The sequence below is a fragment of the Venturia canescens genome, chromosome 1, assembly GCF_019457755.1.
Source record: "Venturia canescens isolate UGA chromosome 1, ASM1945775v1, whole genome shotgun sequence".
Lineage (NCBI taxonomy): Eukaryota > Metazoa > Arthropoda > Insecta > Hymenoptera > Ichneumonidae > Venturia > Venturia canescens.
In genome coordinates this window covers 36,107,604-36,134,374 of record NC_057421.1, presented here as the reverse complement: position 1 = coordinate 36,134,374, position 26,771 = coordinate 36,107,604, and the positions used below count along the sequence as shown (strand labels likewise).

Below are 26,771 nucleotides of genomic sequence, written 5' to 3'. Positions count from 1 at the left end.
GAATTTGTGTTATATCTCGTAGAAACTTTTGAGATGATAGGAAAAAAACTTTATTTTTTGTATCACCCTAGTATATATACATTCGCCTTTTTAGTAGGGAATGTGCATATAGTATTAGAGTGATCCTTATTTGAGGTTGACATTTTTTTTTTTTAATTCTCCTCCCTAGTTTGATTCCAAATCACTGAAAAAGACACTACGAAAAAGCTGGGGTCAGTGGGATGATGGGAAATGGTGCCGGCACATCCGAATCGATTGAAAAAAAGGCATTTTATATTAAAGCGATGTTTTTCCTATCATTTTATTACAATCTGTCTTCCTATTATAATCTCTGCGTGTTTTACTATTATGTTGTCTCTGCAGCACAACTATCCCACTTCCTTGGAAAAACCCACCCCGTTCCGAATATCGTGTTTTCTGGCACAGCGTCCAGCTAACACGATATTCTCCCTGATATTTTCTAAGTTCTCTCGGCATAGCCCAAGCCACCTCAATTACAAATTCTATCCTCAAATATTGATCTCTTTGAATAATCATAATTCTTTAATAACTTTCATATGAAATGCCAACATAGAACACCCGATGGTTCAGGAATTGCATCTTATTGGGAATTATTCATCAAAAATTTTTGGACATCAAGTTCGACTATCTTTTGACAAACAAGTTCTCAAAACAATCCTTCTCATTCGTGTCTCTCAACATAGCGTCTGACTATCACGTCATGAAAGAATTCCTCACATATAAGAATTCCCATCAATACACCGATATATCGATCTCTCTTCAATCAAAGAATAAAAGAATAAAGAATAAAAAATCATCTGATGATTAACTCCTGGGATCCGGGAAAATAATGCGTCACAGACAAAGACAATCAGTTGAAACAACTGTAGATGGGCGAATTACGTGCTTACTTCTCAGAATTTGGCATAACATAGTTTTAATTCCCAACGATTATATGTTACATAAATACTTGAATGGTTGTTCTTAATGACGATTGACAAGGGTTCCAAGTACACTTGCAGGGCTCGACGTGATTTATAGATAGAAAAAAAATGGCATCCAAAGGTAAAGCAAACACAAATTTGATTGAAGTAGAAACGATGACCGGACTTGCCGGCACCATTTCCCATCATCCCACTAACCCCAGCTTTTTCGTAGTGTCTTTTTTAGTGATTTGGAATCGAACTAGGGGAGGAATTTGAAAAAAAAATTTCAACCTCAAATAAGGACCACCCTAGTATATATAGATGTGAAGAAGGAGAAGACAAAGCAGAAGGCTTTCTGGGTGCATTCAGCGGTATTACTGCACGAGGAGAAACGAGTCAGAAGGTTTTCGTTGCTCGAGAGTTGCGGCTGGGCTGTTCCAATTCTGGAACGAAAAGGCTTATGCGTTTCTTTCCGTGTTTGTGTGTGCTGTATGGATTTGTTTGTCTCAGTAGAATCCTGGTCTTGAAGGAAGATCGGGCTACCCGAATCGGTCTAGATCCTCGCCCGTACATCAACCAAACATATGGACAGTAATGTTGTAACTTCGACGAAGGATCCAGATTATTGGTGAGGTAGGAAGTATCACTGGTGTACTTTGTTTCACCCTAACCCTTTTTCTTTTTTCGTTCCGTATCCTAAAGCCTGTATAGGAGATACAATTTCTTACATCGAGAAGAGAATTGCACAGGCTAGGAACAGAAACGCATAGTAAAAACAACAAAAAATTTCTTAGTATTTTTATAAAAATCTGAAAATTGAACTTTTATATTTTTCAATCGAACACTTTACTACTTGTATATGAAACGTCATTTACAAAGATCGCCATGTGGAATTTTGACATCTCTCATCGTTTGCGTTCATCACATCTGAATCCTCTTTTTTTTTTTCTTTCGTTTACACACACTCCATCGGTCCGTTATATGCGCATGTACTCCATTGCGGTCTTAGAGGCTTAAGGACGTCGTAGCCGAACACGAAAACGTTGGCGAAGTTCCAGAGGATTTCTCGTTGGTAAACGGACTCGCACTAAATGCCCCTGTTCTGATATTTTCCTGTGAGAAAGTTATAGGAAGTGCCTTAGCGATCATGATGAGATGGAGCATGACCGCAACGGAAACCCAACAGGGGAACAAAGATGGTAGCTTCCCGATTTTTTTTGGCTTGAAAGCGGTGCATATATCGATCCGTCGAAAATTCTTTTCCATCTGTGTTATTTCCGATTTCGTTATTCAGTAACCACGCCACACCTCGCGGAGATATTGCGAACTTTCGAAGACATAAAACATGAAAAATTAATAAAAATTTGAAAAAAAAAAAAAAAAACAAAGCACCGGCGATGGCTGCATCAAATTTAGATTCCAAACATACCGCTTTTGAGCTCAAGAGGAATGGGCTCATGGAAAACGTATCCTAACAACCCTCTTACTCGTTTCATTCTCTTCTGTATGAACTCAGCTTATTACTATTCCGCGACTTTAAGAGAAAAATCGTTCCTTGCTCCCTTACTGATTTTGCCCCGGTTCATGCCCGTGACGAAAACTATAAGCTTTCCATACAACATAAGTATGGAACGACATCTCTGCAAGAGCCATGCCGGGTAATTAACTCGCTCGTAGTGCAATTGCGCTGACAAGAAACGAAGTACGACAACCCATGGTTGAATGTGGGGTTCGAGGATGAGGCAGAGAGGAGACAGATACCGGTCACCACTAAAAATTTGCTTTTCGATGCCAAAATGATCTTTGGATTTACTGCTCGTCTATGGTCCATTGTAGCGACAATTTTATGATTTTTTTCTTTTCTATGGCACCTAATTTTTATATCGGACCGTAAAATTTACACAAGGGTTTCCGAGATCTTTGAAGTACCAATTTAATTGAATTTTAGTTTTCAACTGATAATTTCAATGAAGCCTTCCATTCCAAACTTCAATCGAAGTCTTGATTACTCAGGACTTTCATTTCGTATCGGGTTTATCATTCATAATTATAAAAAAGAAAAATTTTGGAAATGAAACTCATAGATCTAATAGAAATGTGGACACTTTTGAAATAACAGTACATTTTAGATTGAGCCGGGGGCGGTGGGGGGCAGATTGTTTTATTATGCCCTAGGTGAACACCTGTCGGGCAAATTATGACAATTTTAACAATTTTAGTTATAAGTAGCTAAAATTAATAGTGTTTAAACTGCTATCGAAGCGAAAATGAGTACTATATATAAAAGATAATATAAAATAAAATAACGATCGAAGGGGAAACATTTCTATAGAAAAATGCTGTGTTTATTTTATACTATACTAGCATTGCTGCATTATAATGAAGTGATTCTAATATAAGGAGTTACATCTAGTTAGCAGCCGAAAAAAGGCGTTTTTGTGTTTTTTTGTGTTTTTTTTTTTTTTTTTTTTTTTTTTTTTTTTTTTTTTTTTTGGAAAAATGATTGCAAGTTTCGAACCATTTTTTTCATAGTAAAGGGTATATTTATAATTATGTTTCAAAATTTTTGTATTGTAAAAAAGTCACAAATATAGCAGATATAATATATATCCGAGACCGCTGTTAGAAAAGGACCTTCCGCAGTGACCACTGTAACTTTTTCACCGATCATTTGAAATCAAAAAACCAAATAAATTAAGTTTTTGTATTGTATTATCTAGTCTTTAAACGAAGGATTTGAAAAATGATCTATTTTTGAAAAAAAATGATCGGCGATCGAAAGTAAAAGTCTAGATTTCGGTCGAAAAATCATTTCATTTTCCCTGATATAAAAAAAATGTATGTATCGAGAAAAAAATCCTTCGATCAAGGACTACCTTCTGATATATAAAAAAAAGTATGCAAAATTTCAAGTAAATCGGTTCACTCGTTTTTAGATATCGTGGTCACCGGATTTTGAAAAAAACTATTTTGAGAAAAACACGGTTTCCTTTTTATACCTTGGTCGCGCGTCTCACAGACCGTAAACGAGTAAAAATGTCCGTAACTCGCTAAATTTTGAGCGGATCGACATAAAATTTTCAAAGCATATTTTTGAAATATCATACTTTAAGATTTTTTCGAAAAATCTGACTAGATGTAACCCCTTAAAAAGACGTGAGAAAAGTCGCGATTTAAGTACAATAAGTGAGCTTGTGGATGTCACTTCTTTCAGAAGGTTATGCCATTGATAAGCTGAGGATAATTAGAACGAGTTGTGTAGAGCCGCAGTTCTATGATTAGGAATTGTGAATATATGACCTGTGCTATCACCGGCAGATTGGAGACGTACCGAATGGTAGTCAGTGAAATTAACTCTCGGTAGTAATTCACATAGGTACGGTGGATAGCACGCAGGTTTAACAATTTACAGGCTGTACAGGTACAACCTCTATTTACAGGTTCAACAATTCCTAAGAAGTAAAGACGACGACATAAGTCAAAAACAAATTATACGCAACAGTTTAGTAACCTTTGCAACCTTATATTTAATTCCTTAGTAAGATCATCGTATTCAAGGCAGCAATAATCGAAATGAGTAAATACAAGGGTAAAACACAATAAGCTTAGCTCGTAACGTGATCTATTATTTGTTTAGTCGGTAAAAATCTTCCTGCAACGTTTTTATTTTAAGTAGGTTGATATTTGAAAGAAAATATGATTTACACGCTATTCTCATTTTATCAGAGAACAAGGTGTAACTTTTATTTTTCTCAAAAAATCAAGGATGTCCGAGTAAACGTGCAACCATTTTGCAGCTATCTTTTTCGCGCTCACGCAAGTGATAGATCACCTTAATTGCTTTGATAGTGAGTTGCGAAGGTGTTTGAGTTTGTACAGGATTACGTGCACTTTTTGACTAAACAGGGTGGCATGTTTACGTCAGGTAAGATTCTTGGTGAATATTAAAAGCCTAGATCGCGTGCTTCTGTCTTAAACGAAAGAATATTCGGACCAACTCTAATATTCGGACACAAAGCCTGGTCAATCTTTCTCACTAAAGCATTATTTCCTATTATTAAAGCTTTAAATTTATTTAAATTTGATTCCAAACCATTGGACAAAGCAAAGCTAGCAATAGCATTTGCATTACATGTGATTTTGGCTAAGGCTAAAGCAGGTAATAGCTTTTCCTCGTTATCCAAAATAATTACATCAAGCCACGAATCACTATGGGCAGTGTGATTACGTAGCAGTTTGAGGGACGAGAAATAAAGCTTGAAAAGTAATCAATTCCTTCAAGCAAGAGTCTCGAAGCTATCGAAAAATAAATTACAATTCAGGTCGCCTGTAATAATTATATTTTTATAAGCAAAACTGTGTCGATTAAAAGCATTTAAAAAGTTCGTAAATAATTGTCCCTTCGGTCTCCTGTACATGCGTGTAAACATTATTTTTTCTTGAGTAGTAAAAAGACAGTTTCGAATATTAGAAACTCGGACCCCAAGCTACATATTGCATCTACTACTGAGAAATATCAAATAACGTCCCATTTGAAGGGTATTGAAAAAAACTTTTCAACTTAACTAAAAAATCTCATAAGGTTGCTTCATCTCAAATGATCGATCAATTATTGATACCAAACAATTCAGTGCTTCTAGTTACACACCATGCGGCCAATCCAGAAGCTTTTTTCATAGATGTCTCATTAATAATGCAAACATCAGAAGATTTATTGGCTCGCATAATTTTTAAATAATGTCTATTTCATGTATCCACTGAATCAAATAAATAAGAAGAGAATTATCACAGCTCTAAAGGCACAATCTCGGGCACAGTTCTACAAGATACTCATCGAGATCGAGGTGCGAAAACTTATTTATCAATCAAACTCGCGATCGAGCCCGCCGAGGACGGGCGACGTTCGGCAACTATTATACCAGCATCACGATCGAAGATAACCTCACTCAGAATACAAAAAAATACACGATAGATTGTTTCGTGAATGGCAGATGCTAGCGGATTATCGATCCTTGAAAAAAACGATGGTACAGCATCGAATGTGTTCTCCGTACGGTTATTCCAGTCGTAGTTCTCGCATCGCTTTAGGATCACGAAAACCGTGATTATTTCTGTCTGTCGAACTAAGGTGGTAACTACGAACCCGCAGAAAAACCGCAGATCACTTTTTCCATCTTGTCGTCAAGCCGCGAATCGGAAACGTGAACCGCAAATACCGTGATCCTATACTCGTCTACTTCACGTAATTGGAGAACGTATTATGAATGGTGGCGTCAACCATAATGCAATTATTTAATCAGCAAAGATTGTGTAAATCTCGTTTCACTTAGCACCGACGACAATCTATTAAAATTATTTTTATAATAAACATGTTGTAATCTTTTCATCTTTACCACTTATATCGTACATTCATTTGACTTGATAAAAGTCATTTTTAATGGTAATTTGAGTTCACCGTCCGATAACCATATTAAATTGCCTCTTAAGTTTCAAGCGAGAAGCTAACATCTTTGAGTTTCAACAACCAACATCAAATTTTCTAGTCGATTCACCGAAAGAGTTCCTCAGTCAACGTAAGAGGCGAGGATAGCAGACCCCTCATTGAAATTCTTGAACTTCTTGAGAGCAGATGCTCCAAATGCCACATTACCGATAAATAAATTTATCCCTCCTGAAAAAATGCAAAGTTTGGTATGAAAATTGGGAAATAATTATGAAGTTAGTCTACAAGGTTAGGCACATAAAAAGTTACTCAAACTATTGATCACATCCAAAAATGTGTCAGATAAAAGTTTCAGTTTTACTGAACCACCCTATTTTTGTTTTTATCGATGGAGAGGTTGAAGCCATGTCAAGGTCAACTCCACGTTTTTAAAATGAAACCATGTATTTTTTGCGATAACATTATTATGGATTTTGAAACGAATTCAGCGACTTCCAACACGAGGTCACTTACTCGCGTAAAGTAAGAAAATCGTTGTCGAAAAACCCTTCAATTCACCTCTATCACTCTCTCAGCTAAGGAATTTCCAGGCACAGTGGAATTTCATCCAGTTATAAAATCTGCATGCTAAATAAGTTCACGGTGCATTTCTCGTTGTGCCGTATGTCACTCGTTAAACATTTGGTCTCTCATGGTGCCATTTCAAAGTATATAGATCAAAGCTAAGATTGTGAGCAGATACTCGACCCAGAATACGTATCTACTTCCCACGCTTGATGAAAAAGTAAAAAATCGTTTGAGTTATTTTTTTTTCCATGAGCACTCGCGCGCACACTTTCAAGCTTATTTCATGCTTGACCTTTCTTGATACTAAGAAGAACGGTTAATAATGAACTAAAAAATGGGGATTCAAGAAACTACGAAACGTCGGAAAGGAGCTGAAAGCGTGTATTTTATTGGTTAAACTTTTAGCAATAACTTCGTAACATAAAAATTTTCAATCATGGCCCGCTGTAATTTTTCTTTTGGTTCAAAGCTTCATTTACGGAAAACGAGAAGAAACATCTAATGGAATAAAATTCTTCCAATTCCGTGATTTTTCACAGTCCATATCGTGCGAATTAAAATTTCTCATCAAAAGGAGCAAGTTAGTATGAACAAAAGTCTACTTTCCTATGCTTAATTTTAAGAGTCTGGAAAGATTTTTTTTCACTCCTGATGACGTTTCTTATACTAAGATGAAATTATAAATGCACAAAGTGTTCTCTTCATGCGTACACGATAGAGGCTGTAAATGTTTTGTCACATTGGTAGCTCATCAGAATACATTTTACCGGGTTTATTCGTGATGCACTTGCGGCGCAGACTAACCAATACACGTCAAGCGAACAGTCAAGCCGAGACAAGTCGTCTCCGTATAAACTAAGGCACAAACCATGGACGGTAATACACCCCATTGACCTAGAAGACAGCTGATATGCCAAAGAGTAAGTTAATGTATTCACAGTGCGGGCAAACGCGTTCTCGTACGACTCGTAGGAGCTTCATCCTGTTGAACTTAGGAGCGTTATCGCCCCAGGTGGGCTAGTGCCGTGTAGATAAAGTGGCTTTCAACCGAACGAAGGGGTACACGTTGTGTTTAAAATAATATTCTACCATACTGATCTTTTCCACGTTCAACATTTAAAAAATAACATGAAAAGAAAACTAAAAGTTTTCATTCTCGAGCTTTGAGTTGCATGAAACACAGAAAATTTCAAAGATAATTTTCGGTTAATTAACCGGTTAATTGGTATTGGATAATATATGTACAAAAAAAAAGTCAGGCCCACTCTGGTTTTGTATCATATGTGTACATGTTGAAATAACTTTTTCAATTTTCAACCGATTTGGACAAAAATTGGTATGCAATGGTTTTTTGGGTCGCTGAGTCGATTTTTGAACTTAATTTTCACCTCACTACCCTTGGAAATGGGGAAAATCGAAGGTTGAGGGTGAAATTTTTCGTTTTTTCAATGAATTTTCATGCTATATGACATGAAAATTTTTAGTTTTTTAGCACACTGGACTCTCATCGAAATCAAACAAAATTTGCTACCTCCAAAAATGTGAAAAATAAGGTTTCAGGGTAAAATTTGTTAATTTTTCACTGCGAAAATTTCATGCTTTATCACATGAAAATGGAATCAGCAACCTCGAAAACCCTCAGAAATAAATTATCGTGATTTTCGGTAACATATTCGCTCGTACCAGTTTTGGCACAAAAACTGGAAAAAGCTCACCAGTCAACCGGTTAATTAAATCAAATCTCCGACCTATAGCTTACTACCAGAATGTTGAGAAGAAATGCCAGAAAAACTAACAATTTTGATAACATTACAGATAATTTTTTATGCACGCGCGATACATACTCTACAGACAGATTTTTAAATAGACAAGCAATTAGTAGAGGAAATAGTGTGATCAACCATAACGATAATAACGCATAGTGAATGCACCCCTCAGGTATTTGTAAATTTCCATCACTTGAGAAGTTCCATGCGCGATAGGTGTGCTCCCGCAGGCTTTGGTTCTTTCTCTTCTCCATCGACGGGTTTTTTCCGCGTTCCTTCGCACATATATACGCATATTATACATGCATATAAGCGCATTTCCGCTTATGTATATATAAGCGCATTTCCGCCTGTGTATATACAAGCGAACGAATTTTCGAGTAAGGGGATGGCTGGCTTAGCTCGCTTTACCCTCTATCGGTCCGAGGCAGATGCAAGATTTCTTCAGAAGGAAGATGCAAGAGAGATGAACAAAGAAAAGGCACGGTGGGGATAGTACACGGGGCACAAAGTGACGGCAAGAGCAACGAGAGGTCTGCGGCGGCAGGCGATGGGGGTGGGATAAGGCGGTATATAAAATGGAGTGGGGGTTGAGTGGAATGGGCGGAGGGGTGATAGGGGGATTTGTGCACCAGGGGCGAACGCGTCATGAGAGCAGTACGCACGCGGACACCGAGTTACCCACTCGCTTCCGGAAGTCGTTTTTGTTAACGCGCTAACCAATTCACCCCGCCGCTAAAACCCGCCGTCTTGTGTTTTTCGTTACATCTTCCGCTGATATAAAGTAATTCACAATACTTATGACAACTGCGATAACTGTGGATTTACGTTGACGGAGCTATGAATCAATGGAAAACGATATAGTCTGTTTGATGCTGTTTTAATTTGATGATTGATCAACGAAAACGATACTGGTTATTTTAGGCTCTAGAGAATGGCGATCATATCATTCTAAAACACTCCTAACGTTTTTGTTTGAAATTTTCACGGTTTACGACATTCTCATTCCATAGCCGTTGACATGATAATTTTAACGGATTGTTTCTTACACATAACATCATTGTAATCAAACTGTAGCAATAACTTCTAGGTTATTACCACGATTAATCTCTCCGATATACTGGGTTTTTATGTGTAGTGACGGATTCCGGTTACGGTTCAGAACAATTCATATTGTATCACGTAATGGATAATAATTTAATTTTGAAACTGAACTATTTTTTTTAATTCACCAGAGAATGAGAACTCGTTAAGCTTGAAACCCATTAGTTGATCTGATGTATGTTTCGTCTTCGGATATTGAGAAAGCATTTCACGTTGAAGTACTTTTATCGTCGACTAATTGTGGAAAGAATTCGTCTTGCGACCTCGAACTCTGATAGAATTATGACAAATGGATGTTGCGAACAATTCTTCTTGGTGATAATCGGTGAAAGGTTGTAAAACTTTGGTCCACGACCTAGGACAACGTTTGTCTAACTTTTCCATCACTCAACCCCCAGCCTCAAGATTTTGATTTCACGAGTCTGTCTCACGTGGTACATTCGCACGTTCAAACTGTTTCGTTAAGTTAATCGATTTAACGCACGATAAATTTGGTTAGACGATTTCACTATTGTGTGTGAGTAAAGATTCGGCTACTATGAGGGATCAGCGTTCTTAACTTTGAAATGGAATCTTTCAATTTGTCTTCAGCGTGCGTAATTGGTGTATACTTTTAGCTTTTGCGACTCCAAACGTCTTCTTCAAAACCGAAGAAATATTAAACGTTTATTGTTTGCTTTATCAATCGAAATTTCATCGCATCAATTTCGTACTGAACACTTTCGGTAGAAGACGAAAAACAAAAATGAGTTCACAATTTTACTTCGGATCGGCCAAGATCTGAAAAAAGTAATTGAAAAATAAATCCGAGTGTCAAAACAGAAATTGTAAGAATTTTCTATTGACTATAGCAGAATTCTTGGCATCTCTATATATCTGACGTCATTCTACTCGACAAAACATTATAAATTCAAATATGAAATTATTTTTTTTATTAGGTATTGGCGTATAAAAATCTATAATTACCGGGAAAAAAGTGAAACATAAACCTTGTGGGGTTTTCCCTTGATCTTCGTAATGAAGAAATTATAAGAATTATCGATATCCTCAGCAGTTTCGATGGCAAATCTAGTGTTAGTAAAATACACATAAAGAAACACTGAAATGAGAAAAAGTTCAAACTAGCAGTGCATGAAACTTTTTATTTTCTTTCCTTATCGAAAGAGTCCGTTCAACTTAAACAAACGAAAAAAGTTAGGGCACCAATAGTTTGGAGTATCAAATTTTTTTGGTAGTATTATAAGAGAAGTTAAAGTAAAAGTATTCACGAATTGCTTGAAAATACTTTTAAAATCATTTCATTCGGGTATTCATGCCCTCATCACAGTTTTGCTAACCCAGCACTAAATGTGCACTTATTCGTCGATAGTGTTATCAGCATCATCAGCGATTGCGGCTTGCGATTGTCTGTGAAAAGTTGAGGTTAGATGAGGGCATAGAGTTCGGCCCATTGAGGCTCGTTTGACCCAGCGTTAGTCGCCCGCTTATATGCCTGACGAGAACGATTGATAAATAGGAAGCCATCATATATCGCGCACTCGTTCCCAACAAAGGCTACTTGCAACGGTTGGGAAGTTTGCTACTGCTGACCTACGCCAACGTCATAACAGTTGGGAACTCGTGGTCGAACCGCAACACCGACTAGTCAGCAAATTTTCGTTATTCTTGTTTTACGAACTAAGATACCGCTATAGTCACATCTATACAGCTATGTTTCATAAAATATTCTACCTCGTTTGTTTTTTTTATTTTATGTAAGACCCGCCCCATGGACATCATTATTAAGGTTTTGCATTTTGATCCTGGTTACCTTTATCTAAACAAGTTATTCACTGACCATGATTAAAACACAAAGCCGAATTAAGGATAACTTTGATTTGGATTATAGAAACTTAGATTGTTGCATTTTGGTTAAAATATTGAGTATCGTACCAATATTGTATAATTGGGTACCTGAAAAAACAAATGAAATGAGACGAATTAATATTAATCTATTTATTACTGCATACGGTACCATTATGCTTGACATTTAATCCATTCAGAATCATTATAGCAGCAACTGTATCATAGCATGTACATATTCAACCAAGCAAAGTTTGGTTATTGGCATTGTTATTCTCATGAAACCACAGATGAGTGTCCCTCAGGAAAGCTTCTTGGCGAGGGGAGTTGATTAACCGTGTTGTGTATATGTAACCAATCGTGTTCCCTTCATCGGATTGTTGGTTAGCCATAAATCGAGAAATACGTGGAAGGGCCCCAGTGAGTTTTGTCGCCAGTGAACATTCTTTTTATCTTTATCGATGTGACTAGGTGACCGCGACCAGATAATCGAATAGCCAAGTTGGATCGGACATTTGATTAGCTTGTTCTTACGGTGGAAACGAACACATGAATCCTACCCCACACGTGTTTCCATGTTTTGTCCTTGTTTTGACAATACTAAACACCAAAAAATGCAATGATTTTTCTGTACAGGACAGCATCTCGTGAATTTTAGTTGTCTTTTTAATGTACCGAACTCTATTATATTTGCTATCAGCTTTCGACGTTCCTCTAGAAGTAACAGAAATAAGAGTAGCCGCAATGAGAATTGCGGTGGTACTGAGTTATTGGATCAATAGATCTCATGCTTTTGGACTTAAATTTACAATTAAGTGAATATAACCCAACTTGAAAATGACAATCGCTAACCGTTCACAAGACAGAAAATCAGCCGCTTTATACATGTTGCAGAAATTTAGAGCCGTTGAAATACGTACGATCGTGGCTTGTCTGAATATGCGGCTACGACACATGCGCGTGACGTCATTTCGATACAATGTCACGAAATCAGGCTGACGCGTCAGGTTGCATATAAATAAATAAAAAAGTAACACTTTAGCGTGCATTTTATAATATAACATCGAGCTATAACCAACACACTCATACCAGCATTTCACCCACGGAAGGGTTCCTTTTTTTGCAGCACAGCGAACGAGAAAGTACTACATACATGGGAAAAGGAGTAGAATAGGGTAGATGTATGGAAGCAACGTGTACAGAGTGGAGAAAAAGGTGCTGCGCTTGTGTACACGTGATAGAGAAAGGTCTCGCGCAAAGTAAAAATACGTGAACGTAAATAAACAACGACTTCTTATATGTTCATGCGTCGCATGTATTGAAACACGGGAATATTCTTCATCCCATAAATTACAGCGTGCTCCTTATTATGGAAAGAGTAATAGCAAAGGACCAAAATCTATTACAGGGATAGACCGAAGTTGAGGAAAAAATCACCTAAATTGTGAACATAGATTGATAACTCGGAGCGTTTTGGGCATTGTCAAGTTACACTTAGGCTATTTGTCGAATGAACATTTTGTTGAATTATATTATCATATTTATGGACGAACGTTTTAGCTTCAAACGGCGTTTTCCTGAATTCTGACAGTTTTTGACGATGTCGAAATAAATGCAACATACTCGTCATCGCAAAATTTACACTTGCCATCTTTGTACGGAGTATAAAAATTTCCATTCACTTGCATGCAGTGATGACTACGTGGATTCATTCGTTTTCTATATTCTTGTCTTCTTTCTACTATCCTTCCAGCCAAAGACCCTTTTTGTATTGTCTGTGCGACTACGTTATAATGACCTCTCATGCGCAACCCTCGGAGGTACGTTGCGAATCCCGTCGTCGTCACTATCGTTGCCGTTGTCGCATTGCTCAGACAATGAAAGTTAGGGGAAAAGTTATTTATGAGTGGCCCTTCTACTTTGTCATCTTTTCCTGGCTGGTGCGTGTTGTAACGCTCGCAATTTTGTTTCCCCTCTATCACTATTCATGTTCTTCACTTTTTTTCAATTTTCCGACTAACCCTTTCCTCGCCATACTTTCCTATATGACCTGTAATAATGATCCAATTTTTACCTGTACAATATCTTCAATCCATCTGAGGTCCTTCCGTATCGGTTTGATCTGCGAGGCTTGGTAGGTTCATGCGAACCAGCAATTCCTAGGAATCTTCAAATGTATTACTTCAATCGGTTCCTTCTGTTGGCAAACATGAAAGAAATCTTTTTCCATTTTGGTAAAACAAAGCAAATTTATTGTTCCTGTCAGTCCCGTAGAGATTGTCAAATTAGCATTCCAAAAAATATTACAAATTAGACAGAAAATGAAATGTCTATGAAACAACGTAAAATGTTGGACTACTCTGTGTATTCTACGAAATAGATGAATATTAAAATCATCCTAACCTTAAAACATAGAAGAAGATACGGAAGCAACCCTTCCTCATTCTTACTCAAGGAGAAATATACGCCTAAGAACATTGAAGAAAACAAATTATTTTAATAATGGGAACTAGTTTAGTTATGGACAAAAGTTTTCCCATGACAAAAAACACATTCTGCGAAGTCCTGAATTAATAATGCTTCGGAACTGGACATCTCATTTGCTGATATTTCTCATGGTCAAATGATATTTTTATGAATTATTCTTGTGTGTTTCAAGAAGAAGTTGGAAAAGCAGTTGTGTCAATGGTTAGACGGTCGTTAAAATAAATATCACCAACGAGTCGGTCAGCTCGAGTCGGCCGAGTGGATCATGATATTTAAAGTTAAATTGACTGATCCATATCATTCTGTTTCCGTAAAAAAAAAAGAATTGTCTGCTTTGAGTCTTTATCGGTACTGTAACCTTAAAAGTTTTCATTCCAAGTATTTTCTATAATCTCATCGTTGCAAACATTAGATTATTTTCAAAGAATTTTCATCTCATACGCGAAGAATGCCGGCGACTGTCTCGGCTGTATCGTAACTTAATAAATTATCAGACATGTGTTTCTGCTTGGGATATATGTTACGTTTCTACAATATAACATGTTTCATATCCTGTGTTCTTGTTTTTTCAACACCGCGTTAGTTTTTCACGTATTAATTATTCCACAACTGATTATAGAGTTCGTTTGGGTTTTGTGCATTGTTTTCTGTCCTTTGGGGTTATATTCCAACAATAAAGTATATGCAGATCGGAGTATAACGCAACAAGAGACAACTGACGGAAATATCTCTTGAATAATTACTTGTGGAATGTTTTCCCGTTCTGGCACATATACTTCATTTTGCATGATACACAAGAGACTTTTGCATTATTTAATAATCCAGCAAATAGGACTGGTTCATATTACGCGCAAATGAGGTCGCCCGAGATTACTGGGGTATCTTCGTACACGCAAACCCATCTCTGATCATACATTCTCTATAATTACAGCTGTTCTCAAAGTCAAATAAATACAGTACGACAGCAAATACCATCGATGTGCCTATTGAACTCATGAAAATACAAAGTGCAGATGTATCAAACCCTATGGCGTATTTTCAGCATACGAATAGTTTACCGGAAACTTTAAATTCGACTACATCTTGAGAAGATTCAGCATGTGTCGTGATTTTTGGTCACCTTTGCAAAATAATGAAAGAATTTGATATTTTACTATGAATTTATAAAACAGTAACTTCTCTCTATGCCTGATAGAAACAGTAGTATTAAAATTTAAAAAGGTTTAAAAATGCAAAAAGAAAAAAATTCAAAAGAGTAGGAACGATTTCTGAATATGACGAGTCAACTAAACCGAGCTCACAATACAGTGGTTGTTGAAACTGTCTCTTTAACAAGCCAATTAAAAATATATCCTGTTATGAGTCGTTAAAGCGATACGAGAATTGCGCGATGTCTTATTCGGTAGCTTCCCTTTTTGTTCAAGCAACAAGACATCCTTGCCTACAAATATCTTATGCAGTGGCAATTGTTCTGTGCTTTTGGAAGACACGAAAAAGAAGACGACAAACGTCGGGCGCCAAGTCTTGTCTCGTTGTTGTACAAAATATACCATTCAACTTCCTTTTACGGTCTTGGCTTCAAGCCCATATAAAACTCTCCGACTTTCGTCCTCTCTCATCCATATCCAACTCGTTGCCCTTATATTTCTTTTCCTTTTGTAACTCTAGTGGAGCACACGCACGCATCCGACATATTTCACATTCAATATTGCCATGATCTTCGTGACATTGGAACCCCCAACAATACTATTACCAAACGAACTTTTGCATCAGCGTATAGCTCGCCCTTATTGGCTTATGCCTATAATATCTCAGCAATGTTCGATTGCCTGCACTTTGCTAATTTTTTTTTTTTACCTCTAGAAGAATTTACCACTAAATTGTCGATTCGCTCAGTTTTTCCATTTTCACTGTCGAATGATATCTATCAGGGCACGTATATTCGAAGGGAGAAATTCCCTCGACTCAATGAATAGAAGAGTTTCGTTACCAGTATCGAAGTGCGCAACGCTCTTTTGAACATTGGTATTTTCTCTCGCGTTGCTCGGGTTTATATGCCCATGCAATGTGCAAACTCTCATTTCAATCCAAACCTTTTGAGACAGATAAAATGATTTTTCCTGTGATCGCTCTGATACGAACGAGTACGATTTATTTTTTCCGTAAACCTGATAAACTCATGGGCTTGATAAATATATAATTAATCTTATCGATTTTCGGGACCCAATATCAGAGTTTACCAATATGAACTTCAGAATTGGTGTCGGAATAGCTTGAAAAAAAAATGAGTCTTGACATTCAAATTCCTTTTTTCATGACCATTTAACAAATGCGATTTTCGTAGAGAAAAAATTATTTATGCAGAAAACATTTCGTCTGTTAAACAAAACAGATTCCGAACAAACTCTCACTTTCCACTATTAAAACCATGTTCAAGTCTTACACAATGATCAATAAGCCATTTTGATACATTACCCATTGATGCATAATGAAAAAAAGCGAAACAATTTCATGATTCCATTGAAAAGAGCACTGGAAAGTGCTCACTCATTACCAACGTTTCACGAAGTATAAATCCTCAAAACTCACTCCAATGTTAAAGAGCTCTGGCATTTCCATTGCCCACGATGAATTGGGGCCATGAGAATTCAGAATACCAATGGACACATGCCCTGTATATATGAGAATATATATATATTGAGTGTGATCTCGAAATTTCGTATTCCCTTGCAAAATACTGAAATCCTAGGGACGAAGATAGAATGAAGAGAGGCACAATGAATTCAGTCGAAGAGTAAAAGATTCGTGCGTTGTCCATTAATCTTTAGACGGCTGAGATTTAAAAGTTATAATCGTCCTTGAAAAGTGCTCAAATAAGTGTCTGGTATCACGTATCAACTATATACGAAGTGTATATCGCAAGACAAGCCGATATATCGGCTTCCCGGTCCTCTAGAGGTTAACCATTATTCCAGAAATCGAGCTCAGCTTCCGAACGATATAACTCCAACTCATTAGATATGCTCTCAAATTCTGTCAACAAAGATAATTGTAAAATTGTAATCGTTGAGAAGTATACGAGGTTAATTCAAATGCCAGAGCGATGTCACTTGTAGTACTATTTTTCCTGTTAGTGCTTTAGTTTGAATTTCGAATTGGTACCGCCGCAAATGATTCGATACATATCACGTTCAAGATTCAATCGGCTCCACGATGGTTCGATCACACCGAATCAACGGATTCCCCTACGAGATTCATTGCCGTAATCATCTTTTTCTTGTTTTCTCTTTCTCGATAAATGTCATCGCTCCGTGATACGGCTTGTCATAATAATAGGAATATTTTAAAAATAGCACAAACAAACCAAAAATCAAGGTTGATAAGACATTGGTATGGATTCGAGCGATGCACGGTCGTTCTCGTTGGAATGAACAAAAATCTGGAATGAACAACTGGAACCTGGAAGATTACTTCAGATGTAGAAGTAATCGTATAGACCGAACATGCTCTATTTTGATAGGGCAACAGTTATGGCACGGTCCAACTGCATTTCTCCGTAAAACTATTGCACGTTGCGATCCACAAATTCCCATGCTGATGTCTGCCACTTGCGCTTGTTCTATGTAAATATTCGTCCCTTTTGATACCACTATCTCTCTCGCTCTTTCGATTCACTACTATGAGAATAATAAACACTGTTATACATTGGCGCGCTGAGGCTTTAGGTACTCTCCATAACATTGGTCTTGCCGTTTGTTTAGACCAGATTGTGCATGTGTAAACCGAATACCTACGCATTATACAGTTGACGTAAGCATACAATTCTTATACAGCATGTACTGCGTTTGCGGTTCTATGCGCAAAAGGAAATTCATAATATTTTCATGGAGCTGTAATGATACTCGCTAGTCCGAATATCACACGAATCTGTTGCCTTGAGGTATGACGAGTTTCAGCTGTCGTTAGTAAGTGTGCAATTTCCGTATACATGTTTGCCTTATTCGACCACATTTTGGGTATTTGGACTTGATCGTGTACAGCAACATTCATTACAAACCAAAACTACCGAGATCATTGTTTGCCATTTTGTCATTTGAGTCTTTGAATTATTGACGACAAGAGGCAGCGAAAATTAGGATCCGTTGAAAAAATTAGCTGGGACATATATATTTACATAGAAAAGTATCAAGCTTCCAAGCGGTCTTGGAAGCCACATACATGAGATAAAAATATCAATCTCGAATATCACACGAGCTGGAAGAATTACAAGACGTATAACATTTCATTTTTTTCTCATAATATTTCCGTTGATTCTCGTCTATCGATGAAAATCATACATCTACGAGAGAAACATAGTGATTCAACAAGCTTCCACTCAGTGAGTGTCGGGAAGGCACTGATAGTATTCCAATTATCGAGGAGTGCATAGTAATGACATGCCGAACAAGCCATTTGGTCGTTGGGTTTGTGAGCGATGCCAGTAGCTTGAACGACCGCGTTCCGACGCGGTTATTCCATGCATAGTCAGGTTGAATGCAATCCACGATGCTGTTGTGCTTATTCGACGGAAAAGGAATTTAGCGCTCATGGCATACTGTGGAGGACACTTAATCCTTTCCGATATGTCAGTCAGAGAACGCATCGAGTCAGGACGTTGATCCTATACTGTTTATTATAAATTCATTTTTTACTCAATCTCTTAAAAGTTGTATGATTTGCTCGATGGTCACATCACAGCGCCGCTGTCAATCAATAGTAGGCTAGAACTTTAATAACGCTTGTGGAGCCCATTGTAGTACGGCGTAGTGCTCCTGTATTTACAACAGGACATATAAGCTTATGTATTTATGGAATTACATGTGATTTTACATTGTGGATTATCGTTTTGCTCGTACCTAGAATAAAAAATGGCACTGCGGTAGCCACTCTCGTCAAAATACTCCCGCAGTCCTCAAGGGGATTTAGGTTTCCTGTATTGCCCTCACTAATAGCACGAATGAAATGATTGATGTGAAGAAATGGAGAGTACTCCAAGTCGAATCAGAGCTTCGAGCTCTAATTATTAATTTTCAAATATTGAATTTGCAAAGTTTGCATTACTGGTTTTATTGAAGAGATAGATTGGAGCGTTTTTTCAGCTATGTTCTCTAGGGCCCCAAATATGAAAATAAATATTACTGATCCAAGGACAAATTTTATTCAAGTATTTTTCTGTATACGTTTCTGAAAATAGAATACAATTAATGGTTGGGCAATATTCGTTGTCTTCTTTCACTTGCCACTGTTTCCAATGGAACTTTTCTTCTTAAGTCTTTCTGTACTCCGAGTTTTTAAACTAGTCGGACCATTATCGACAGTTTGGTAGTTTCTATGTATGTAGACTGTTTCTATTTATGTAGACCGACAACACCGAAGTATTAAATTTAATTGATAGATAAACATGTTGATTGAACCTAAACTGGACTTAATTAATTGGGTCAAGCTATGTAGACGTCAAACTTACATGCTCGTTGTTACCTCCAACACTACTTTGTACATCTGTAATAGAGAGTGCATTTACTTTGGTAATTTGAGTGAATCTTCTTATGATGTACATTTATATAAATTATGAAACTTGAATAAGCTTGAGAAAAATATATGGCGAATTTTGGCGATCAAGTCTCAAGAGTTTTAAACGCAAACTCACTCTCATATTTCAATTAGAGCAGGTGTTATCATGCAGTTTTATGTCGCTTGTACACATATTCTACACATTGCTATTTTTCAGATATTTATCTGTCGTATAAGTTTTCCTTGAAACTTTTCTCAACTGATGTAATACAGTAAAAAGAATCTAAAGTCGCCGAGAGAGCAATGATTTGCTTTCACAGTACTTTAAAAACTCGAAAATTTACCTACTGTTACACTTTAGGTGAACATATGTATAATAATGTCAATGACTTAACAACTGACAGGAAAAATAAGTGGTGTAGAGCAACATACAATGCTAAAAATGAAACCGATCACAACGTTCGAAATTTACTTTTTCTCATGACTATGTCCTGAAATGGTTACGCATTTTATTCAAGAACTTTATCAGAAATGATGATCGGCTATATAATATTAATACCATTACCATTACCATTGAAAATACTAAAAAAAATTTCAAAATGTCTTGTCGACCATTCGAAGTAGAATTTTGTTTATATAAATTCGCATGTACGCTTTGAGTGTCATCACCCTTCCCAAATAAACTGGTGATCGGTTCCTCCTATCGACGCTTTCTCTGAGTAGATACATTTTGGATGCGCCAGAGCATACAATCGTTTTGGGCGACACCCAGTCCGTCGTCGGTGACCCGACGGAAAAATACATTGTGTTATTTCTCTGACTACCCGAGAGCTATAGTTTCAAGCTTGTTCTGCCACGAACACTCATGACAATTCTTGAATGGATGTTACCACAGATGTGGTTAGAGTCGATCGTAATAAATCTGGATGAAAACCGACTCAGCCTGGTTTCAATCAGCTATATGCGCTTATTTTATAGTTCAGGTAGTTCAGGGGTGAGTTCGAAAAGAGTGGTTTTTCACGACATAGAAATTGATGAAAATTTCAAAATGCGATGCGACTTCACACATGAATGCACGAAAAACTTTCATTCAACAAAATCTTCGATCCGCTGTACACAATATCATGAAAATTATTGGCAAACGTGTCGCGAACACGTGAAAGCAACTTTTGTAACTTAAATATCACGGAATGTTCACTGGCCGGTTCAAGGTAAACAATACGAGAAAGCATCATTAAATCATTTTTACCCGCACATTACCGAATTAACACACTTAGGCCTTTTGGTAGAAGTATCAGAATAGAAAGCATATGAATAGCTAAAACTGTGTTGCATTAGAAAATAACACAAGTTTTGATTTAAAGAGGATCCACGTACCTACTGTGTCAATGGCATAATATCGCTAGCAGGGTTACGCCTCTTTGACCCCGTGACCTTATGGCGCGCGCATCGCATCCCAACTATGATCTATATACCGGGAACATACTTTATGTATGTGCGTACCACCAGCAATCCTACATACGTGTTATGCGCGTTCGCTAGATAGAGCGCTTTGCTTAGAGTGGCCGCACACCAAGAACGATTTAGGTTATTGGTTCCCTCTGTTAGGAATTGGACTAATAAATCTATACCACACACTAACTGCCATTAAGGTTTTTGTCATTTTCACATTTTAGTATTCTTCAATTTGAATACACGCTTCGCTCTTATTATGTAAAACCATCTCGTACGAACCATTTTCGGAGGCGCTCATCAACATTGAACTTTAGCTTATTTTGTATATTATGTGCCCAATCGAACTTACTCAAATTCCATGAATTAACGTGCTTTTGTGAGTGAACAATTTACTTTATTCTCAATATCCTTAAGATGATGTTTCAACGTTAACAACTCTCGGACTTTTTTTGATAGAATATTCACATAAAAAATACATGTTCATATGAAAATTTTGGTGTTCCTTTTATGATACGCGGAATTTGATAGTCTGTAATTCGGAATGGTGAAAAAAAGGAAGGGGAAAATGCAGAAAATCCTGAGGGCCGAATGAGCCAACTTGCATTCACATTCTTAGAGCAGCTAACGTACGCCACAAAGTGTATCACTCAGGAAACTGTGTGAATAAATCGTGTGTGTGCACAATATTAATAACTAATAAGTACGAAAGTAAAACATACGAAGAAGTACCGCACGCTATGATGCCTGTGACAAATTCTCTAATCATTCACATGTATATACTCTTAGTTTAGTGGAGATTGCATATTTCAAGCTGAAAATCGTAGCACGTTAATGCACACAAGCGAATATGTGCATATGAAAAAGCTGGGTGCAGTATTCTTTGTGAATGTGACACTATCTTCTTTCTTTTTTCCCCAGAGTCATATGTGTCGAGATTTGCCTTCACCCTATTATTTTTCCTGCCTAGCTCCATTTTTTTTCATTACGCCAGAGCAATTTACGTGAATTCCTAGGGGGTGCTTTCTATGTGATCATGTCAACTAGAAGACAAGTAAAATTCAATTTTTTTACCCGACCTTTTTCCGTTCTTTGCTGAGATAAAGGACAATGTTTTCCAAGATTTTATCACATACCCAAGCCAGTAATGTAATCGGATGACGTTTCATTGCACTTTGAAAACTATATTAATTTTGGGAAATTAATTAAATAAGATTGTATCCGTTACTATGTTTACCGGAAATTATCATTTACGGAATATTTTTCACAAAATTTCTTCATAATGAATTTTTGAAGTTCAGTGTCGAAAGAGTTTTTTCAAATTTGTTATTTTCTAAATGCGATACTACTTGCTGTGATTTCTCTGGGAACTGCGATGTAAAAATATAAATCATGTTTTTCCCGTTATCCAACCTTTAGTTGGCTTTCACCATAATTCTTTTGAAAATCAATGGATCAAAGAAGTTTCATTTATTATTACTAAAGTAATTCAATCGAAAATTTCACTGTTTTACCAAAAGGGTCTAATCAGTCTGAGACTTAGAAACTTCATCGCACAACTACATTCTATGGTGTTCCGGTGAAATATATCAAAATACTGCTTTATGTATGAAACGGAATTGCTTCGAAAAAACTGTTGTAAAACTTGCTGGAACGCTAGTAAAAACTCCTGGTTATTTCAATTTTCGATTGTTTCCTTATAGATGATGACGATTTATTATGCCCCAGTTCCCTTTGGGGCGATGTTTATAATAAACAATAAAAAAAAAAAAAATACATATCATAGAGAGAAAGAGAGAGAGAGAGAGAGAGAGAGAGAGAAAGAGATTTCTGCGATCGACTGTCAAATCAATGATTGCTTTCTTCATGTTCAAGACAACTTCTGATTTGCCTGCAACAGTTCACTATGAACGGTATTCAATAGTGAATGATCTAGACGCTATCGACAACAAATTAACGTGTTCAAATTAAGATGTGACCTTCCGATGAGAAAAAATAATCAAGCATCCTATTTCAATATAACACGAAAAATAAGCAATGGTGTTGATCTGCATCATTTTTTTTATCCCCTATAACGTATAATGGATAGAATTTCAAATGCTCATAAAACCAACAGCAAGGGCTAGAGGGCGGCTTAATTTATGACTTGATTTATGAAGATTAAGATTCTGAATAGTGAACGGTTTAACAATAAACAATTTCAAAATTTTCTAGAAGCACATATGTATATATCTTTTCAGAAACGGATATAAATCCCTAATGAAATGCGAAATGCGATGAAAAATTAGGTATGTCAAAATTAGTGAGGATTCATGCCAAAGTAGAATTAAAAATATAATGAAAAAGTAAAAATGTAGTTTGTAGTAAAAAAATCTGTTTAATTGACAATGAGCGTGTATCGAATATATAAGTTTCAATATCAATCCTGGGCAGAGACAGTTGTTAGTGCCACAATTTTTTCTCCGAGATTGTCTCATTCTCAAATAATTACTGCCTAATTAATTGGGAGTAAGCACAGTGAATCACTGTTTTTCAGACATCGTAGCATTCGAAGTTCCAGTATAGCATGGAAAAGTATAAAAACGTGAAACAACGTGAATGTACCGTGTGGATTCTTTCGAAATGAAACAAAAGCTTTCATAGCTCCGTAGGATTTCGCGTTTCTCTTTCTCCGCAATTCCCTCGCTTCTCAACGAGTTTTCTAAGCTTGCAGGAGGATATTCTTCTTTTCATTTCTGTATGACGACGTTTTCGTTCAAAGCCTTCATACAAAAACATCCCTCTTTCCGAACCCCAAGCCTCCAAGCTTTCCGAATCTCCAAGCTGCGAGAGTATGAAAACTGGTATCCGTATCCGTATATGTGAGAATGAGCATATATATTGCGGACCCTCATGCGTTTGTTATTGTCAGTAACTCAGTCGAAGCGCCCCGAAAATTATTTCGGTCCGCGGATCACTCTAATTAGTCGTTATGCTCGTCAGCTGCTTCAGCTTGTCATAAAAAATTACCAAAAACTAATATTTTATTTCTGTCATAAGATTCTGCAAACATCAAGATCCGATAATAAAATTTGATAATGTTTTTTGATAATGAAATTATTCAAAATAAGTAACAGAAAAGTTTGTTCTCGTTAATTAGGTGTAAAAAATAAAAGCTCCGAGTATTGTATAAAAAATGTAGTAAAATTAAGCTCGAGAAATGCAACATTGTTGTAAATGAAATTGAATTTTCATTTGTGACAGTTACGTTTTGTTTGAATAATGATATTATATTCATTGAAATAGCTTAGAATAAAATTGCATTTAAACGCTCGCTTTCTCCGCGGCTGTCATTACATGAAATTAGTGAATCTTGGCTTCATAGCTTTGGTGTGAGGTGGCAAAAGTACTGCGTATTCTATGTGCATATTTCCTCGAGATTCATCTTGGCACTCTATCTGTTCTCATTTTTTACACTTCGTTTGGTCAGCCCTATGAGACCGTTGCACATCACGGTCCAGTTCCAACTGATTCGATTACAGGATAGAAGCGAGAATAATAGGGGTGGTGGATGAAAATAAGAGTACGTTCAAACTTGAACGGAATTCATTCCTTCCGTAGAGAATATATAGAAGGGAAATTAAAACTGAAAATCTTCTTGACGAGACTTCGGCGGACTTAAGGGATTTCAAATTCTTGTACTACATAAATCTTCCATCTCACAAAATACAGGTTCACGTATATTAGTATTCGTATTTATTGAATTCCGATGTGCATTCAAGATAATTAAATGAGAAAATTCTTTCTTGTGATCTTTTGAAACCATATTTGCAAATTAGAATCGGTAATCATACATTTGTATAAAATTAAAATCAACATGTTTTTCACCAACCGTGTACAGTTCAAGAGCGAGTGATACAAGAAATACTAGTTATAAACAATCGAGAATCGCCAATTCGTTGCTATCACCGATCCGATTGAGCCTTATCGCCCAAACTAAGAACGCCAGTAAAAGACAGTAAACGTACCAACAAATAATGTGCAGCAAGTGTAGCGAGTGTTGTCAAGGTTCAAGGCACAGTGTTGATGCAAGCCCAACACCGGGATCGGACTCGGAACCATCAGGTAAAAATAGTAATTTAAAAATAATAACATTGGATCAGTATTTATTGAAAATAATTTGTACTCATGATCGTTATACGTCAAATTGCAATCTTTACAAGCTATCCAACAATGCCAATATGATAATCCACTATGAATATATACTTTTCCACTAATTCCGTGGAGAATGCCGAAAAAGTTAGTGCCTGATCAATACCAATTCAGAATATAAAGTTGAATCATCGTTCGATACTTAAACATATTTTTTCACACACTAATTTCGTAGGACCTTTGTAAAAACTTGACCAGAAAAAGAATGGTAAATATTTAGAAGTGCGGGTAAATGGTAAATATTTACCCCAGACAGAATAAAAATAAAAATTAATGCTCAGATGGCTGAGCTGTAAAATTTCCAAGTATTTTGAAGCAAATAAAAGCTAATGCATTGGTGTGTTCAACGGTGTAGATGCTGTTGCGTTTTGGACGGCCTGCGAATTCGCACTTAATCGATGCATTGTCCGTTAAAAATTTACGAGCTCAGACATAAAATTGATCGACCCATCCGTATCGCGGTAAGATCTTTCGTTTATATTTATCTCTGTCGTCGACAAAAGTATCATCTTGTAATAACATTTTTCCTTCACCGTTCCGTAAATATACCGACGTTCGTATATATTTTTATGAACATACGTCCATACCTGGCGGAGCCAGTAAATGTTGATTGTGTTGATTTTTATAGAATTCGTAACCCGGTGCAACGAGACATTTCATTACGATTTTCTGCTAAATGAAAAATGAGATGACGATAAACTGTACGTTAGGGCAATGATTTTCCACATCCTCTTTTATCCCAATCTGTTTTTTATTACCTCTATCATTTTTCCCTTGAATATTTATCTTCGAGTCCATATTTTATAGAAATAGGATTTCATTCGGATATTCAAATTTTCCCAGCGAGTTGAATAACAATATTTGCTCGAACAGAGTAATTATTTCGAGAATCACTGCTCGAGCTTGGTTCAGTGTTAATCGATTGACAATCATTTTCTAAAGCAGCAATTGAGCAAAGTTAAATACTGTAGCAACAATTTCATTGAAAAAAAAAAATTCTCCATCAGCTCGTTTCCCTGGCACACTGATGATAGTCAAACTGATTTTTTCACAGTACAAGACTGTATACTTCAAGATACGTTTATATATGTCGTACATGAGCAAAGAAAATCAGCAAACATATGAATAATACTAATAAATGTTATATGAGTCTGAAAAAAATGGTGAAGTGAATATAAATTAATTCATGATTCTAATGTAATCTGAAAAAGAACAAATTTTTAGAAATAACCTGACGGAAGACAGCGTTTTAATGCGCTACTAGACACAAACCTCTATATATACGTATGAACGGACCAACCGTGTCTGTATCTCGTCGAGGTACACACCACTTATTCGCGTATAAATGGAGTTATACGAGCGGAAAAGACGAAGAGCTTACTTAACCCCAACAAGTTTCATACGCTTTGCAAAAGTTGCTTGTGGAGCAGGCACATAGGTCCA

The 26,771-nt window shown here is 36.6% G+C and overlaps 1 protein-coding gene and 1 long non-coding RNA gene across 12 annotated transcripts in view; both read left to right on the top strand.

Annotated features, from left to right (window-relative positions):
* LOC122412823 (uncharacterized) overlaps positions 1-26,771 on the top strand; it is a 241,837-nt gene that overhangs the window by 90,197 nt on the left and 124,869 nt on the right. The window lies entirely within an intron of this gene.
* Positions 9,373-25,777, top strand: LOC122412910 (uncharacterized). The gene is made up of 3 exons (XR_006261451.1): positions 9,373-9,486; positions 25,018-25,241; positions 25,684-25,777. It is a non-coding gene; the product is annotated as an uncharacterized lncRNA (long non-coding RNA).